This window comes from Zea mays, chromosome 3, assembly GCF_902167145.1.
Source record: "Zea mays cultivar B73 chromosome 3, Zm-B73-REFERENCE-NAM-5.0, whole genome shotgun sequence".
Classification (NCBI taxonomy): Eukaryota; Viridiplantae; Streptophyta; class Magnoliopsida; order Poales; family Poaceae; genus Zea; species Zea mays.
Genome location: NC_050098.1, coordinates 234294440 through 234313378, shown reverse-complemented (window position 1 = coordinate 234313378; position 18939 = coordinate 234294440).

Sequence of the window (18939 nt, the reverse complement as noted above, 5' to 3'; positions counted from 1 at the left end):
TCCCTTGCCTTTAAATCTTTCTTCACATAAAACCATTCCTCCATCCAGGCTCCGGGCCATCTCTTCTGGAATGTTGGCACCAGGTGGCTTGTATTGGGGCGAGCAATAAACCCATAACAACCGAAGTTACTGTGGTATTGTTCTTTGCCAGTGGCCTTCGTCTCATATAAAAGTCCGTGCATACTACAGAAGCACTTAGCGCTTGGCTCCAACCCTTGACTTCTCACAGCCCAGACAAAAATCCCCATCCTAATAATAGCTTTGGGGGTGATCTGATGAAGGAAGATCTGGTAGATCTTCAGCACTTTAACTACAAACTTGCTCAAAGGAAACCGAAGTCTAGCCTTAAAAAAGCTTCGGTAGATAACAACTTCGTTTTCCTCAGGCGCAGAGACGTTGTTGTCTCCGCCAGCCCTCACGATAGACATGTCCCGAAAATACCTTCCTCTCATGTTGTCAAGATGACTTTGTTTAATAGTCGATTTTCCGAAGATAGTATGGCTTGGTCGCTAGGGCCGATCTTCAGAATCTTCGTCTTCGCTTTCCACGTCATAACTATCACTCTCATCAGAATCTTCGGATAAACCCTCTAGGATCTCCTTAGTGATTTTCTCTGTATTTGTTTTTGCCATGGATTCAATAAATCTAGCAAAGTAAGGATCTACAACCTTCTTCTCTTCAAACAGCTTCGCCTCCTCAGTTAGCTTCGTCTCCTCAGTCATTTTTCCCCAGACATGGTGCAAACATCTTTAAGCCGAAGTTCAAAAAGCTTGAAAATCTAGCGAGCGCTAGTGAGCAAGAGCTAAAAGTTTGAGAAAATAATGCAAATGGCAGAAACAACGTATCAAATGTTGCCGGTGTGAGTTCATATTTATACGCCTGGCACGCTGCAACTCGGAGGACCCTGTCTGGCATTGATTGTTGCTATTCTAGCAAAGGGAAGGTGTTTTTCGGACCTTCGGCTTAAGGCCTTCGTTCATGTCGTAGTCTGAATTCATTGTTATAACAAATTAATACTGCGAGGGGCTACTATTGGGGGCCTTCATCTTCCAAAGGTCCTCAAAAACATGATTAACAATGTTTCCCAAGCATAATATATGTACAGGAATCTTCAGACTCGGGATGAAGATGTACACAATATGGAGAGCAGGGTCGGAACGAAGGTTGAACCAGCGCCGAAGCTGCGCGCAAGGGAGCTTAGGCTCAGTAGCAGAAAAAGGAACCGACTTAAGGAGGAAAAGGCTATTTAGTCCCCGATAGATTGTTCTTAAGCCAATAGTGAACATGAAGGGCATGAATGTAATTTCACACAGGCTGCGCCCTGTGCCTATAAATAGATGAACGGTACCCCCGTACTGTTCACGCTGGCTTGTATTCGCTCGTGCATCACGCTTGGACTTTTTACCTTCTGTCAAGCCGAAGGTATTAATGTAATTCAATATTGTTCTTATTCATTTGTGGTGATATGATAAAGATATAAAAGACCATGTGATTACTCATGTTGTTTCTCATGTTTCATATGCTTCTTCTTTCATTAACATATACTGTGATGATGAAGGTATGTCCTTCATGACCTTCGTCCGAAGATCGTTATATCCTAAGGGAAATAATGCTTCGAAGGACGAAGGGCTTTAACCATTAACCTATTTTTTGTGTTGCCTTGTTCTTAATTCATAGCATTTGAGAACACATCAAGAAGTAGAAGTGTGATACAAAGCTACAAAACAAAAGTGAAGTTGACAAAGTTGAGAGGAAGGGCTGACTGAATTGGAAGTGTTTCACAAAATCAAATCTACCCAAACTGACATGGCTTCAACTCTGAGATGTATATAATTTTATAAGCTTTCCAAAAAGTCTAAGATCATCAAAATCAGAGTTTGGAGCTAAACGTTATGCCCACAATACGAAGTCAGAATTGCTGAAAAAACTGCAGCAGCATATGGGATGTCCGGTGCACACTAGACTGTCCGGTGTGCCAAATTTACTCAAACTGGTATGGCTTCAACTCTAGGATGTAGATAATTTCATAAACTTTCCAAAAAGTACAAGATCATCAAAACTGGAGTTTGGAGCTAAAAGTTATGGCCAAAATACGACAAGCGAGCATGGGCTGTCCGGTGCACACCGGACCGTCCGGTGCGCCATCATCGGAAGCTCCAATGGCTACATTTAATGGCTAGTACACGTGACATGTTCAGTGCATCACCGGACAGTCCGGTGCACCTATCCGGTGCGCCACAGAAAGCTGCAGAACTGCTTTCCGACGACTATATTTGAGCTGGGGCCTATATATACTTCACCCAACCGACCATTTGGAGGTGTAGAAGCCCAAGAGACATACCAAGGCACATAGTTCACATTTCCAAGAGCTCATACACCTAAGTGCTTAATAGAATCACTCAGTGATTAGCGTAGGTGCTTTGTGAAGTGCTTAGGTTAGTTAGACCGCTCTAGCGCTTGCTCTAGGTGAATCCTAGTTAGTTGAGTGAGTTTAGATAAACCACCAACCCCTCGGCTCTTGTGCGAGCCATTGTAATTGTACCGAGTGAGGCGAGAGTCTTGCGAGACCGTAACAATCGTGTTTGTGTCATGTCCGCAACTGTGTATCGGACGGAACGTGGCCCACGGCGTTTTCGGCCGGAAGCTCGATAGTGGAGACGACGGGGAGCATCCGAGTGGAATTGGAAGCAGAGCACCACTTGTGCGTGGAGAAGGCTCGCGACTCTCTATGGAGTTACTCGACCGAGGTTCTTAGCCCTCGCGTGAGCTTCCCTTTGTGTAGGGGCACCAACGAGGATTAGTCGGTGTTGGGACCATGCTTCGTCGCCGAAGGTCCTACAGAAAGAGATAGCTTCGGCTGAAGCTGTCTGCACGTGATGACCGAAGGTTGCTGTTCGTGAAGCTTCGGAATTACAAACCGACTTAAAAGTAGAATGACCTTTTAGTCCATAAGCGTTTGAGTCGTTGTTGTAAACTTTTATGAGGGGCATGATTGTAATTCCTCACAGGCTGTGTCTTGTGCCTATAAATAGTGAACAGTATTCCTTTACTGTTCACGGATTCCTGTAATTGCAATCGCATCACTCGGGAATTAATCTTTGTCAAGGCAAAGGTATAAATGTATCTAACATTTGAATACATTGAATTGATACAATATGAAAGTAATGTTGTTCATTTATAATTTATTTACCTTTGATGCTTCGTATTTAGTACTATTTTATATAATCTATTGGAGGTCAATTACGAAGATTTAACCTTCATAATTGCATCATCTTCAACCTTCGTCCGAAGTTCGTTAATCCTAAAGGGAATAATGCTTCCGCGGACGAAGGGCATTAACATTTAACATTTTATGTTGCCTTGTTCTTAATTCATAGCAGTTGAGAACGAGTCGCCAACATTGGCGCCCACCTCCGGTGAACTCACTTCCACTTCTCTGAGCTGATGGCTTCGTTCAATATTCAAGCTGGAGCTGCTTCGGTTCCGAAGCTGGTACTCCCGATAACGGGTGGTTCATGTTCAGAACCAGCCAACAAGAAACAGAAGAAGGAAGCACAGAGAAGGGTACAACATGTCGGGGTGCAAGGACCCTTCGTCAAGTCAAGATGGTCTCACATTCCTATTACCTTCTCCCAAGAGGACCTTCAACTCAAGGATTACCCACACAATGATGCTATGGTTATCTCTTGTGTTATCAAAGGATTTCTGGTCCATAATGTTTTGGTTGATACAGGCAGTGCAGCTGATATCATATTTGCTAAGGCCTTCAGACAGATGCAAGAGCCCGAAGATAAAATTCTTGATGCCACACATCCCCTCTGCGGCTTCGGAGGAAGGCAGATTGTAGCACTCGGTAAAATCTCAATGTCAGTGGCCTTCGGATTCATCAACAACACAAGGACTGAACAAGTTATGTTTGATATCGTTGACATGGAATACCCTTACAATGCAATCATTGGTCGTGGTACTCTTAATGCCTTCGAAGCAATTCTGCATCCAGCTTATCTTTGCATGAAGATACCTTCGGACCAAGGGCCCATTGCTATTCATGGAAGTCAAGAAGCTGCCAGAAGGGCCGAAGGAAATTGGACAAACTCAAAAGCAATCCATAATATAGATGGAACTGAAGCTTGTGAGCAATACAAGTTCAGAAGGGAAAAAGCTGCTTCGGCTGATCAGCCGAAACCCATGCTCTTATGTGAGGATATAGCAGAGTAGAAGGTGCTATTGGGATCTCAATTGTTCGAAGAGCAGGAGAAAACCTTGATAAGGTTTTTGTTCAACAATAAAGATGTTTTTGCTTGGTCAGCTAATGATCTTTGCGGAGTTAACAGGGATGTTATTGAGCACTCGCTCAATGTTGACCCATCCTTCAGACCCAGGAAGCAGAGGCTTCGGAAGATGTCTGATGACAAGGCCGAAGGTGCTCGGAATGAAGTGAAAAGACTCCTCAGTGCCGGAGTTATTAGAGAGGTAAAATATCCAGAATGGTTGGCTAACACTGTTATGGTGAAGAAGGCCAATGGTAAATGGAGAATGTGTATCGATTTTACTGACCTTAATAAAGCCTGTCCGAAGGACGAGTTTCCATTGCCAAGGATAGATTCCTTAGTTGATGCAGCAGCTTCATCAGAGCTCATGAGTTTGCTGGATTGCTATTCAGGCTATCATCAAATATGGATGAAGAAGGAAGATGAACCAAAAACCAGTTTCATAACCCCTAGTGGGACATACTGTTACCTTCGGATGCCTGAAGGGCTTAAGAATGCTGGAGGAAGCTTCAGCAGAATGACAGCAAAGGTTCTCCATTCTCAGATAGGCAGGAATGTACTCACTTATGTTGATGATATCATTGTAAAGAGCACGAAGCAGGATAACCACATTGCTGATTTACAGGAGACCTTTGCTAATTTTAGACAGGCTGGTCTAAAGCTGAATCCAGAAAAATGTGTCTTCGGAGTAAAGAAGGGGAAATTCCTTGGTTGCCTAGTTTCAACAAAGGAAATTGAGGCCAACCCAAGTAAAATCGAAGCTATACTTCGAATGGAGCCACCAAGTACAAAAAAGGGGGCTCAAAGGTTGACAGGAAGGCTGGCATCTCTCAATAGATTCATATCCAGATCAGCAGAGAGAAACTTACCATTCTTTGAAGTGCTGAAGTCAGTCGAAGTCTTTCAATGGGGACCAATCCAGCAGAAGGCCTTTGAAGAGCTGAAACAGTATTTGATAGATCTAACAACATTAACTCCACCTACGCCAGGGGCTCCTTTGTTATTATATGTGGCAGCTTCGCACTCAGCGGTAAGTGCAGCACTTGTTCAAGAGAAGCTTGAAGGCCAAGTTAAGAGGTAGGCCCCAATATATTTTGTATCTGAGGTTCTTAGTTTATCAAAGAAAAATTACACAGAGTTGGAGAAGGTACTGTATGCTGTCTTGATGGCCTCCAGGAAGCTTCGGCACTATTTTCAAGCTTACAACATAATTATTCCTTCTTCACAACCTCTGAAGGATATTATGAGGAACCGAGAAGCTACTGGAAGGATTGGAAAATGGGCTGCAGAGCTCAATGAATTTTGCATTGAATATGTTCATAGATCTTCGATTCAGTCCTAGGCGTTAGCAGACTTCATTGCTGATTGGACGCCAGGGGCTCAGGAGGAAGAAACAAATAAAGACGCCGAAGCATGGACAGTGTTTTGCGATGGGTCTTGGGGAACCTTCGGAGCGGGAGCGGCTGCTGTGTTGGTTTCACCTTCCAAAGTTAAAACTTGTTATGCGGCAAAACTTGATTTTAGTTGCACAAATAACATTGCCGAGTATGAAGCTCTGCTTTTGGGTCTTCGGAAATTAAAGGCAATGGGAATCAGAAGGGCCATCCTTAAAACTGATTCCCAAGTTATTTCTGGCTATATTGACAAAAGTTATAAAGCAAGGGACCCAAAGCTTGAAAGGTATCTAGATACAGTCCGAAGTATTGAGGCTTCCTTCGAAGGTTTCTCTGTCAAAAATATTCCTCGTGGAGAAAATGAATACGCTGATCTATTGGCTAAGTCAGCAGCCCAGGGGCTGCCTATACCTTCGGAAGTATTTTTTGAAACAATAAAAGCACCTTCGGTCGAGCTTCTTGAAAGAGCAATCCTCAACATATCCCCTGTTTATAGTGAAGATTAGAGAACTGAAATTATCTCTTTCCTTCAGGGTAATTTTCTTTCAGACGACGAAGCTTATAACAGGAGAATAGAAGCAAGAGCTCGACCATATGTCATAGAAGGGGAGCTATATAAGCGTGGGGTCTGTTCCCCACTGCTCAAGTGCTTATCCAGATCCGAAGGTATAGAATTAATGAAGGATATACATGCAGGTCTGTGTGGATCTCACATTGGATCTAGACCTTTGCTTGGAAAGGTTTTTCGCCAAGGATTTTATTGGCCAAAGGCAGCTTCGGATGCAGCGGATTTAGTCCAAAAGTGCGAAGGTTGTCAGAAATGTGCAAGAGATCAAAAACAACCTTCGTCTTTAACTCAGTTAATACAACCCACTTGGCCGTTGCAAAGGTGGGGTCTGGATTTGCTAGTTCCATTACCACCAGCACAGGGGAACTTAAGATACGTGGTGGTGGCAGTGGAATATTTTTCCAAATGGATCGAGGCGAAGCCCTTAGCCACAATAACTTCGTTTACTATTCAAAAGTTTTTCTGGCAAAACATTGTTTGTCGCTTCGGAGTGCCGAAGGCTATCACTGTGGATAATGGGACACAGTTTGATTCTGAAGCCTTCAGAGAATTTTGTAATCAAATCGGCACGAAGATCCATTTTGCATCAGTTCGACACCCAGAATCAAATGGACTTGTTGAAAGAGCCAATGGGATCATAATGACAGGAATAATGAAGTCAATCTTCAATCAGCCGAGGGGAAAGTGGCCAGACGAGTTAATCAAAGTGGTGTGGAGTCATAACACAACCATCTCAAGATCAACAGGCTTTACACCCTTTAAACTGTTGTTTGGTGACGAAGCAATAACCCCAGAAGAGGCTAAAACAGGATCAATAAGGACAGTAGCTTCGGCAAAGGGCGAACACGAAGCTGATTGCTCCGTAGAAAAAGATGCTATTGAAGGGATCAAACTCCAAGCTATGGAAAACATCAATAAATATCAAGCTGAAACAATAAAATGGCGTGATAGAAAGGTCAAGTTGAAGAACATTGAACCAGGACACTTGGTACTTCGAAGAGTAGCTAACTCTGAAACAGTAGGCAAATTACAGCTGAAGTGGGAAGGCCCCTTTTTGGTAGTATCTTCGTCAAGACCTGGTTCCTACAGGTTGAAGGACTTGGACGGCAATGACATTCCTAGATCGTGGAATGCGGATGAGCTTCGGAGATATTATGTTTAGTTTGATGTAATTTTTTATATTCCTTTTTTGTGGCATCCTTTTCCTTTCCAAAGGGGGAGAAAGGTTTTTAATGGGGCCACAACATGTAAATTTTCTTTTCCTTATTTCAGTTCTATAAGAGCGATATTCCCCAAAAAATGTAAATGTAAAAGCTGAGAACGCACCCTCGAGTGCAAAGAGAAAGAAAAGAAAACAGGGAGAAGCTCAAAAGTCGTTCCTAAGGGAATGCAGAGCTTACAGCGAAAAATAAACGCTGATTCCGCCGAAAGTAAAAGGCGAAGAAGCTCCTAAGGGAGGCTTACAGCGAAAAATAAACGCTGATTCCGCCGAAAGTAAAAGGCGAAGAAGCTCCTAAGGGAGGCTTACAGCGAAAAATAAACGCTGATTCCGCCGAAAGTAAAAGGCGAAGAAGCTCCTAAGGGAGGCTTACAACGAAAAGTCAACGCTGATTCACCGAAAAGTAAACGGTGAAGCCGAAAAGTAAACGGCAAAAAGATTTTTATCATTCTTGAGGGGACGAAGGGCTGTGCTTATGGTTTTTTGAGCATGTGTTCTAATATTCATTTGCACATAGCATATCATCATGTCATTTGCATTCATAAACATCCATTTAGACATATATAGAATCATCATCATGCTACACAAAAAAGATTCGAAGGAAAAATTTTCTATGCTTCGTTGTGTACGAAAAGAAGGGAAGGTGTTTTTCGCCTTCGGCTCAAAAGAGAAGTTTCGTCCACAGCAAAGCAGACTGGATGCGGTTAAAGGAGATAAAATATATTACAAGGTATGTACAAATTTACATAAGTTACTCCATATCTATATTACAAGAGTTTCTCCAAGAATTTTTGCAGGAAAGCACATTATAAGCAATTTTAAGCTACAGCTAAGGCTTCGTCTTCAGTTTTGTCAAACTTCGGCATTGTCAATCTTCAGCTTCGTTATCCTGTATATATCAAACAACACAGTAAGAAAGGTACAAATTTCAAAGGAGAAGGTAAAAGTAACAAACATAAGTTTTTTACCGGCTTAAGATGGCTTCGAGCTTCGTCGCCTGCCATTTTCCGCCCGCCACTTGTCTAGATCTGGGTCATGAATCTGTTTCCGATGCTTCTGGCTAAGCTTGGGATATCTAACAAATCTGAAGCTGACAAGCTGAAGTTTGGTCTGTTCACAATGTTTCCATGTGTGCAGCCAGCCTTCAAAAAAGCAGCAGTTGTGCCCCGAGAAGCTACCAGGGCGCAGAAGTCAGCGTGCCCACCAATAACTTCATCAAGGGCATCAACTTCGTCTTCAATATGTTCTAATGTTTTTGGCAGGTTTTCAGCTGAAGGTGTAAATTTCGAAGAGCTAGCTCCGACAGAGTGAAACACGTCCTTCAGCCGCTGCACACATCGGATGCCGAAGCTTAAGCATTTCTCCTGAAGTTCTGTAAAGGATTTCTGTAAATTTGAGTATTTATCCACTTCAGCCTTCAGGCTTGCTTCGAAATATTTCTTTTCTTGCTCGAATTTTTCTGACTGAAGGAGCAGTTCATTCTTTAATTTGTCATTTTCAATTTGGGCTTCAGCCAAAGAGCCCTCCATGGTCTGAATAAAAAAATCCTTCTTTTCTTATGCACCTTCGTGCTCTTTGACCATGAGTTCAAGATCTTGAATTGCGAAGTCTTTCTTTTTCAGAGTGGCTTCGTGATTCTCAACTTTTTCAGCCAAATCTTGAATGACGGCTTTGTTTTTCTCTTCCTCCAGATCTTGTTGCATCTTCAGAACCTTGCTTAATAATATACTCTGTCGAAATGACCTTCGTTAGAACACGACCCAAAAGTTAATAATAATAGTAATAAAATAACAAAAATATTTGTTACCTTGAAGTTGGCATAAAGCAAGCTTCCGGCGATTTGGTGTTGTTGATAACGACACAAGTCCGCTTCCAGCTTCGGCAAACCAATGCTTTTGGAAAGGGTTCTGCCAATTTTGGCCTCGGTGCGGTTCCGAAGGCATCTTAGTTTCCCTTCGTTGACCCCACCAAATAGCATAGCCCCTGATTTGTATCCGCAAGATATGACATATTTTTTCAACTCCTCTTTTTCGGCGTCTGTTAATTCTTGTCCGAGCAAATCTTGAAAGTTGAAATCTTCTTCTTCTGAAATTTCATTAATTTGCTCTTTCCCCTTCTCAGTTGCCGTATTCACTGTAGCCACGGTAGCTTCCTCTTCAGCCATTTTTAGGAGTATATTGTCAATAGCCTCAATTGTGGTTTCCAGGTTCGACTCTTCGGTGGCCTCGGCTTCGGCCCCGGTAGCTTCGGCTCCGCCGATTTCAGCTTCAGTGGTTTTCATTCCAGAAGCTTCGGCTTCGGCAGTTTCAGCAAAAACAATTTTTGGCACCGTTGCCGGTGGCGGCGTCTGATGGATCACATCTGTTACTTGAATAATTCTCCGCTTTTTCGGCTTCACATGACTTTTTGTTGCCGAAGCTGCCTTGTCCCTCTGAAAAAACTTCGTCAGTTCCAATGCCAGCGGACTTAGCCTGATAGGCAAGGGTTCAGTCATTACCTTCATAATCTCTTCTACCTCAACAGCAGAAGGAGAAGCAGGAGTATCTTCTTCTTGGATCGGCGTTTCCGGCTCTGGGGATGCACTTTTTCTCTTTTTTGCCGTAGCCACCTTCGGCTCAGGATTTAACTCTTCAGCACTAATGTTATCAGAATCTTTCTTTTTCTTTTTTGCTGTCTTGATGACTTGTTCGTCAGTAGTGCTAGCAATCCTTTTTCGCTTCGGGCCCCCAGCATCTCCGCCCAGTCGACGGTAGTCAGCATATTCAAATCCTATGGCATCAAGCACCCTGTTCAGCCTTCGTTTCGGCCGAGTGCCGAAGGCCGCTGTCATCAGTTGGTCCTCTTTCTTAGAGTAATTCCCAAGAATTTCATTGCTCATTATTTCAATTGTATCAAGCCATTCTTGGTAGAGTACTTTAAAGTATTTCTTGAATTTATAATGGTAGGGCAGTCGGACGAGTTCCCCCTTCTTCTTTTCCCCTTTAAGCTTCGGCATTGTCCACTCTTTCATAGTTGGAAAAACCCTGAAGGCCAGGAATTCCTGCACTAAATCTCTAGTGCCAATATGTTCTGCAATAATTTTGAATTCGCCCAGTGCAGCCCAAGTTGGACCTTCTACTTCCATTCTGCATCGGGGTCTTGTTTCTCCGAAGGTTAGTTCAAGAGGGCTCTGAACCAGCTTCTCTTTGTCTTCGTCAACTTTGACATAAAACCACTCTGATTTCCAACCTGCCGGCCATTTGCTTCGATAACTGATCACGGGAAACTTCGTGGTTTTCTGATAAGCAAAATCATAGCAGCCAAAATTTTCATGTAATCCATCTTTTCTGGCCTTAGTTTGGTAATGCAACTCATGAACTCGACAGAAGTTGTCGGCAAATGGCTCCACCGCCTGGCTTCGGAGAGCCCAGATATAGACGCTGAGCCTGACAATCGCGTTGGGAGTCAGTTGGTGAAAATAGATGCCAAATCTTTGCAGCACATCAGAGATCATCCTATTTAAGGGAAATCTCAACCCAGCTTTTAGGAAGCTCTTGAAAATGACTATTTCATCCTTTCCTGGCTTCGGGGTAGTTTCTTCCCCCCGAAGCGAAGTAGCTTCTTCTCATTCTCACTAAAATAACCCGACTTCACCATCTTGGAGAGATCAGCCTTGGAGACAGTTGACTTTCCGAAGTCCAAGTGACTGGGCTTGCTTGGCACGGCAATATGGTAATCATCATCGGGATTAGCCTCCTCAATATTTCCTTCTTCTACTTCGGCAGCAACTTGTTCTGTCTCGGCAACAGTCTGCTCTGTCGTCTCGGCAGTACGAATTTCTTCTGAGGTCACCAGTCCGGATCGTTGCATCGCTTCGGAGATAGGAACAGTCTCTGCTCCTTCGGCTTCGCCTCCCTCACGCTCAACTCTAGCGGTAGAGCGCACTCTGGCCATTTAATTCTGAATTTTTTGGGAACTAAAAAACTTTTCCTTCCGAAGTTTTTTCTTCTGACGAAGTACGCTTTAAACTGGGGCTTCGTCTGATTGCGAGAGTCAAGCTTCGGCTATGGTTAAAATTTTTGGCAGCAAAACAGTGCAATAGCAATGAATGCTGTGGTAACTTCACACCTACCCGTCTGTTTATATAGTGCTGCAGGTAAGAAGGTGAATCGTCAGGATTCTTACACCAGGCAAACAGCTGCTTACACCCGTTGCGCGGTGGACCACAGAGGCCAAATAGTAACCCTGCAGGGTGGGACCGTTACGCGTTCGGAAACTGAATCGTTTCTCGACAACGAGCTCAGGGAAGCTGTTTTTCGGACCTTCGGCTTCCTGAAGCCTAAGAGACTTTTTTCACGGATCAAGCTCGTTACGAAAAACGATCTAGCACCGCGAAGGGGCTACTGTTGGGACCATGCTTCGTCGCCGAAGGTCCTACAGAAAGAGACAGCTTCGGCTGAAGCTGTCTGCACGTGATGACCGAAGGTTGCTGTTCGTGAAGCTTCGGAATTACAAACCGACTTAAAAGTAGAATGACCTTTTAGTCCATAAGCGTTTGAGTCGTTGTTGTAAACTTTTATGAGGGGCATGATTGTAATTCCTCACAGGCTGTGTCTTGTGCCTATAAATAGTGAACAGTATTCCTTTACTGTTCACGGATTCCTGTAATTGCAATCGCATCACTCGGGAATTAATCTTTGTCAAGGCAAAGGTATAAATGTATCTAACATTTGAATACATTGAATTGATACAATATGAAAGTAATGTTGTTCATTTATAATTTATTTACCTTTGATGCTTCGTATTTAGTACTATTTTATATAATCTATTGGAGGTCAATTACGAAGATTTAACCTTCGTAATTGCATCATCTTCAACCTTCGTCCGAAGTTCGTTAATCCTAAAGGGAATAATGCTTCCGCGGACGAAGGGCATTAACATTTAACATTTTATGTTGCCTTGTTCTTAATTCATAGCAGTTGAGAACGAGTCGCCAACAGTCGGGACCTTGCGTGGTTCCGGATACCTCGGTAAAAATACCGGCGTCATCCACGAGAGTTTGCATCTGTACCTTGCTCTTTAAGCTTCCGCATTTATATTAAGCATTTAAGTTTCAATCTTGTCTTTATACTTATATAGTGTATATTAAAACTTAGCCATTGCGGTAGAGATAGCAACACTTAGAAAAAACCTAGTTTGCACATTCTAGTTTGATTATTTCCATAGGTTTTGCTCTAGGGATTTATTTGTGGCCTAGTTTAGTGAAAGTTTTAGAAGTACTAATTGAGAGCACCTAGAGGGGGGGTGAATAGGTGATCCTGCAAAATTCAACACTAAATAGACAATACTTGGTTATGAAATGTTAGTGCAATTAAAACCAAGTTGCTAAGGTGTGAACTTCAGAAGAAAACCAATGACAAAGAAGATGGACACAGAACACAGTGAGTTATCTCGTGGTTCGGCCAATGCCTACTTCCACGTTGTGGTGACCTCCTTCGGTCAAGGATTGCACTCAATCCCTGTCAAGTGATCCAATGATCAACTTTGAGTACCACAGTTATCTTCTTCAGTAGTCTTTTCCTGTTTGCGAGGAATCTCCACAAGTTGGAGCCTCTCGCCCTTACAATGATGATCACACAAGAAGCACAGAAGTAAGGGAGGGAAAGCAACGCATGCAAGACTCGTCCGCAACACACACATGCACACAAGCCAAGACTTGAGCTCAAAACACAACGCAGGGAGTTCACAACTCAAACGGAGCTCAAATCACTAACACAACAATCCAAATGCGTGGAGGCAGAGTCTAGAAGTCTTAAGATGCTTAGAGAATTCTTGGTGTACTGCTCCATGCGCCTAGGGCTCCCTTTTGTAGCCCCAAGGCAGCTAGGAGCCGTTGAAGATCAACTTAGAAGGTGTTGGGGCGAAGGCGAAGACGCCACCCTTCGCTCGATGCCTTCCCTGTAATCGTTGGACCAACGGAGACAAGACGACGGGCAGGCTCACCCTTCGTCCCATACGTCACCGGACGAAGACCTGTGACGAGGTCGTCCCATCTTGCGACCTCGTCCAGCACGGAGGCCCACGTGTGATCCGGCCCATCGTAACAGGCCCTGCGTGGCCGCTGCGCGTTACGGGCCTAATTTGTAAAGGCATCCCTGTAATTACGGTCTGTAACCCTGCTTTATGGGAATATTCTGGGGATAACCTAGGTGTTTGAGGGCACATGCGTTCTTAACACAAGACGCTGGGCACTCAGATACCTATAAATACCCCCGCACAGTGCCCTTGAGAGGCTAGATTAACAGAGCTATTGCCATTTCGTGCGAGAACCCTGTTTACGTCACTACACTCCCCCGTTGGATCCCCTTGCACCAGAGAGCAAGTTCCAACATTTGGCGCCCACCGTTCGTGCTACGAAAAAACCACCCGCGATGGCACCCAAGAAAGCTAACTCGAAGGCTGACGAGGCTGCGAAGGCAGCACTGCTTGCCGCAAAAAAGGGCAAGGCCCTCGCCCTCACCCACTCCACCCACCAAGAGGCTACTGAAGACGACGCTCTCCGCACCTGCGGCCCTGAAGGACAATCGCAGCCTCCCCCAGGCTTCGCCCCACCAGAGGGCGCGGACCTCACCGAGGACGGTGAAGTCCTCGGCGTCTCAGCGGAAGAACAGCTACAGCTGCGCGCCCTGCGCCTCAAGAACCGCAATCTCCAGAGGCAAAAAGAGATACTGGAGGCCAAGCGCCAGCGCGTGTCCGCACTAGCCAAGGTGCGGCAAATGATACGCGACGAAGAGCAGAAGGCCCAGGACCTCGAGCGGGAGATCGCGCCGATGCAGCGCGAAGGCCACCTCGGCCTGTAGCACGGGCCACCCCTGCAACAGCGCGCCCAACTGGAAGACATACGCGAAGGCCACCTCGGCCTGCAGCACGGGCCACCCCTGCAACAGCGCGCGCAAATGGAAGACCCACACTTCCCCCAGCGCGACCATGCCTTCCCACACGCCGCGCCATTCCAAGGGGTCAACTACCTCGACGAGCGAAGTCCCCTGGCACCACACCTGCAAGTGACACCCTGGCCTGCCAACTTCCGGGCAGGGACCTATCCCAAGTACAACGGCAGCACGGACCCAGCACAGTACATCATGAGCTATCAGGTCGCCGTTGCATCTTCCGGAGGGGACGACGCCACGATGGCCAAGTCTTTCATCATCGCCCTCGAAGGCCCAGCTCTCACCTGGTTCACTAGGTTGCCCCCGCTGTCCATTGACACCTGGAGAAGCCTCCGAGACAAATTCCTGCTCAACTTCCAAGGGTACCGCCCAGACACCGACGCCTTGGCCGAACTCTCACTTTGCAAGCAGCTGGAAAAAGAGACTCTGCGGGAGTATTATCGCAAGTTTCTAACACTCAAGTCACAGCTGCTCTCAGTTGATGACCAGATCGCCATCCACTACGCCATCAGTGGCCTTCGCGCCGGCGTCCTTTACAACCACTGCATCAGGGACCCGCCCAAGAACCTCCAGGAATTATATCAGCTTTTTGAAAAATATGCCAAATCTGAAGAACTCCACCAGCGCAAGGTTGAGTCCCAGAGGAGACCCAAAGATGCTCCACAGTCCAGCCGCACGTGGACGAGGACTCCGCAGCCAGACTCCGGTTGAGACGACCGCAATCAGCAGCAAGTGCACAACATCGCCAACCAGTACCCCGCTGCTGACGCCCCTCGCCGCCAGGAGTATCCCCCTAGGGCCGCGGAAACGGAACTCGCGGTAGGGGTCGGGGGCGTGCGCAGCCGCCGCGCCGATTCTACTGTCTTTTTCATGGCGAAGACTGCGCCCACCAAACCAGAGACTGCCCAGAAACGAAGGCCACCAAAGACAGGATGGCACGGGCGCAGCCAGCCGACAACCCCAGAGTTGTCGCGCACACTTATCAGCAACCCCCTCCACCATACATCCACGCCCCCGCCCCGCATCCACCGCACCACGCATACCAACACCACCAGGAAGTACAAATCGTACCTCCCCCACCCCCGCCTCCACACTAGCAACATCAGAACATCCCCCACCCCCACGCCCCAAAACAAGAAGACTTCGCCGATCAGCCGTATCGCGGAGTCATTCATATGATCACTGGGGGTCCAGCACCGACTTCGACACAAAGCGGCAGAAGCGGGACCACTACCGCAGCATCAACCACGTCGCCATCACCGGCCCAGTCATGCAGACGAAGTGGTCCCACGTACCGCTAACCTTTGACGCACGAGACGTCGACCTGCGCAGCGCCCCCCACATCGACGCCATGGTTATCAACTGCAGCGTGGCAGGCTGGGACCTGCACAAAGTCCTAGTCGACAATGACAGTCAAGCAGACATCATTTTCCTCCATGCCTTCGACCGCATGGGCATAAGCCACAGCCTGCTCAAGCCTTCGGACAACCCATTGTATGGTTTCGGCGGCAAGGGCACTTTTCCTGTCGACAAAATAGAGCTCCCTCTCTCCTTCGGTGTAGCACCCAATGCCCGAAGTGAGCAAATAACCTTTGATATCGTCGATATGGTGTATCCGTACAACGCCATCATGGGCCGGGGCTCTATCAACAAGTTTGAGGCAGCCATTCACGGACTGTACCTGTGCATGAAGATACCAGGTCCGTTAGGCGCCATTGCGGTCTACGGCAATCAACAGACTACGCGCAACATAGAGCGGGACTTCATCCCCGGACAAAGAAACGTGCACTGCCTCACGGCCCAGCGCGAGGTCCCAGCGTCCGTCAACCCAACCGACAAAGAGCACGACAGGGCACAACTGCAGAGCAACGACGGGACCAAGACTGTTCCCCTCGACCAGGCCACGCCCAAGCAGTCAGTCACTATCAGCGAAGACCTCACTTCGCATGAAGAGGAGAAACTCCTCTGCTGCCTGTCCAAGAACAAAGATGTCTTCGCCTGGTCAGCCCTCGACCTGGTCGGGGTCAGCCGATCCATAATTGAGCACAACTTGGGAATCGACCCTTCGGTGAGACCGAAAAAACAGCGGCTTCGCAAAATGTCCGACGAGAAGACAGAGGCCGCCAAGGCAGAGGTACACCGCCTCCTAGAAGCCAAATTCATCGAGCCGGTGGCTTACCCCACGTGGCTCTCCAACGTTGTGATGGTGCAGAAAAAGAGCGGCAAGTGGCGAATGTGCATCGACTTCACCAGTCTCAACAAGGCCTGCCCAAAGGACAACTTCCCATTGCCGCGGATCGACAAAATAGTCGATAGCGCGTCCGGATGCGAAGTCATGTCACTCCTTGACTGCTTCTCCGGTTACCACCAGATATACATGAAGGAGGAAGACAAGGCTAGCACCAGCTTTATAACACCCTTCGGCACATATTGCTTCATCAGAATGCCGGAGGGACTCAAGAACGCCGGGTCCACCTTCTCCTGGCTTACCAAAACAGTGCTCGAAGGGCAAGTTGGCAGAAATATATTCACATATGTGGACGACATCGTCGTCGCCAGCAAGAGCAAGGAGGACCATCTCGCTGACCTCGCCGAGACATTCGCGAACATGCGAGACGCACGACTTCGCCTGAACCCGGAAAAGTGCGTCTTCGGCGTTCGCCAAGGTAAAATATTGGGCTACCTGGTATCACACCGCGGCATCGAGGCCAACCCAACCAAAATTCAGGCCATCATCAACATGACGCCTCCGCAGTCCGCCAGAGACGTCCAGTGCCTGACGGGCAGATTGGCCGCCCTCAACAGATTCATCTCCAAATCCGCTGAGCGAAGTCTCCCTTTCCTCAAAACTCTCCGTGGCGCAAAAGACTTCGCTTGGGGACCAGAGCAGGCAGCGGCCTTCGCCTCATTAAAACAGTACCTGTCGGAGTTGGCAGTCCTTACAAGCCCCGACTCTTCGCTACCCCTGTTGCTCTATGTTGCGGCTTCGCCGCATGCGGTCAGCGCGGCACTGGTGCAGGAGCAGACAGTTGAGGGCGTGATCAGGCAGTGCCCAGTTTATTACGTCTCCGAAGTGCTGACACCGTCCAAATGTAACATGACAGAACTGGAGAAGATTGCCTACGCAGTTGTTATGTCTTCGCGCAAATTGCGCCATTATTTTGAAGCATTCAAGGTCCGAGTCACCTTAGACAGGGGACTCGGTGAATTGTTCAGAAACTCGGAGGCATCGGTGAGGATTGCCAAGTGGGCGGCCGAACTCTCCGGCTACCACATCAATTTCGAGCCCAGGACAACCATCAAGTCACAAGTCCTGGCAGACTTCGTCGTCGACTGGACTGGGCCAATAACACAGCCGGACCCGTTCGTAGAAAAGGTTTGGACGATCCACTGCGACGGCGCGTGGTGCCATGCGGGGGCAGGCGCCGCTGCAGTCATCACCTCATCCGCCGGGGTCAAGCACAGATACGCAGCACGCCTCAGCTTCGCTCTGGAATCTGACAGATGCACAAATAACATAGCAGAATACGAAGCAGTCATCCTCGGCCTCCGCAAGCTGAGGGCCCTTGGGGTCACCACCTGCATAATCAGAATAGACTCCAAGGTAGTTGCCGGCCAAGTCGAGAAAGACTATGTAGCAAAGGACCCTGCACTTATGCAATACCTCGCGGCCATCCGAAGTCTCGAGAGACAATTCAAGGGATTCACCTTGCAGCATGTGGACCGGGCCAAGAATGAAGAGGCCGACGCACTGGCCAAAGCTGCCGCCAGAGGCGAGTCCCTGCCCTCCGACGTGTTCTACCATGTCATCGGCACGCCAGCCGTCCGGAGCCCCAAAGGGCTCCAAATAACCAATGACAGCGAGGGCCACCGCATAGTCAACCTTATTATGACCGAAGACTGGCGGGCACCAATAACCCTGTTCCTACAGGGGTACTACCACCCAACCGACATCAACGAGGCCAAGCGCCTCAAACATCGAAGCTGGGACTTCGCACTGATCGAGGGCCAACTCTACAAGAAAGGGGTCAGTCAGCCAATGCTTAAGTGTGTCACCGAGACCGAAGGCGTCCAAATCCTGCGCGAAGTCCACAGTGGTACTTGCGGCTCTCACGCAGGGCCAAGGGCCCTAGCCGCAAAGGTGATCCGCCAAGGTTTCTACTGGCCCGCAATGATCTGCGCCACAAATCGGGTTGCAAGGTCCTGCGAAGCCTGCCAGAAGTTTTCTCCTCGATCAGGCAGCCCCTCACAATTCACAAAACTGATCGCCCACACATGGCCTCTCCAGCGCTGGGGCCTGGACATCGTCGGGCCCCTGCCCACGGCTCAGGGGAACCTTAAGTTCGCCTTCGTCGTCGTCGAGTACTTTACCAAATGGATCGAGGCGAGGGTTGTTTCCACAATAACATCAAAGACTGCACAGAAATTCTTTTGGCAAAACATTGTTTGCCGCTTCGGAGTACCATCCGAACTAACAGTCGACAACGGCAAGCAGTTTGACAGCCAAGACTTCAAGGATTTTTGCTTCTCCATTGGCACCAAGCTTGCCTTCGCCTCA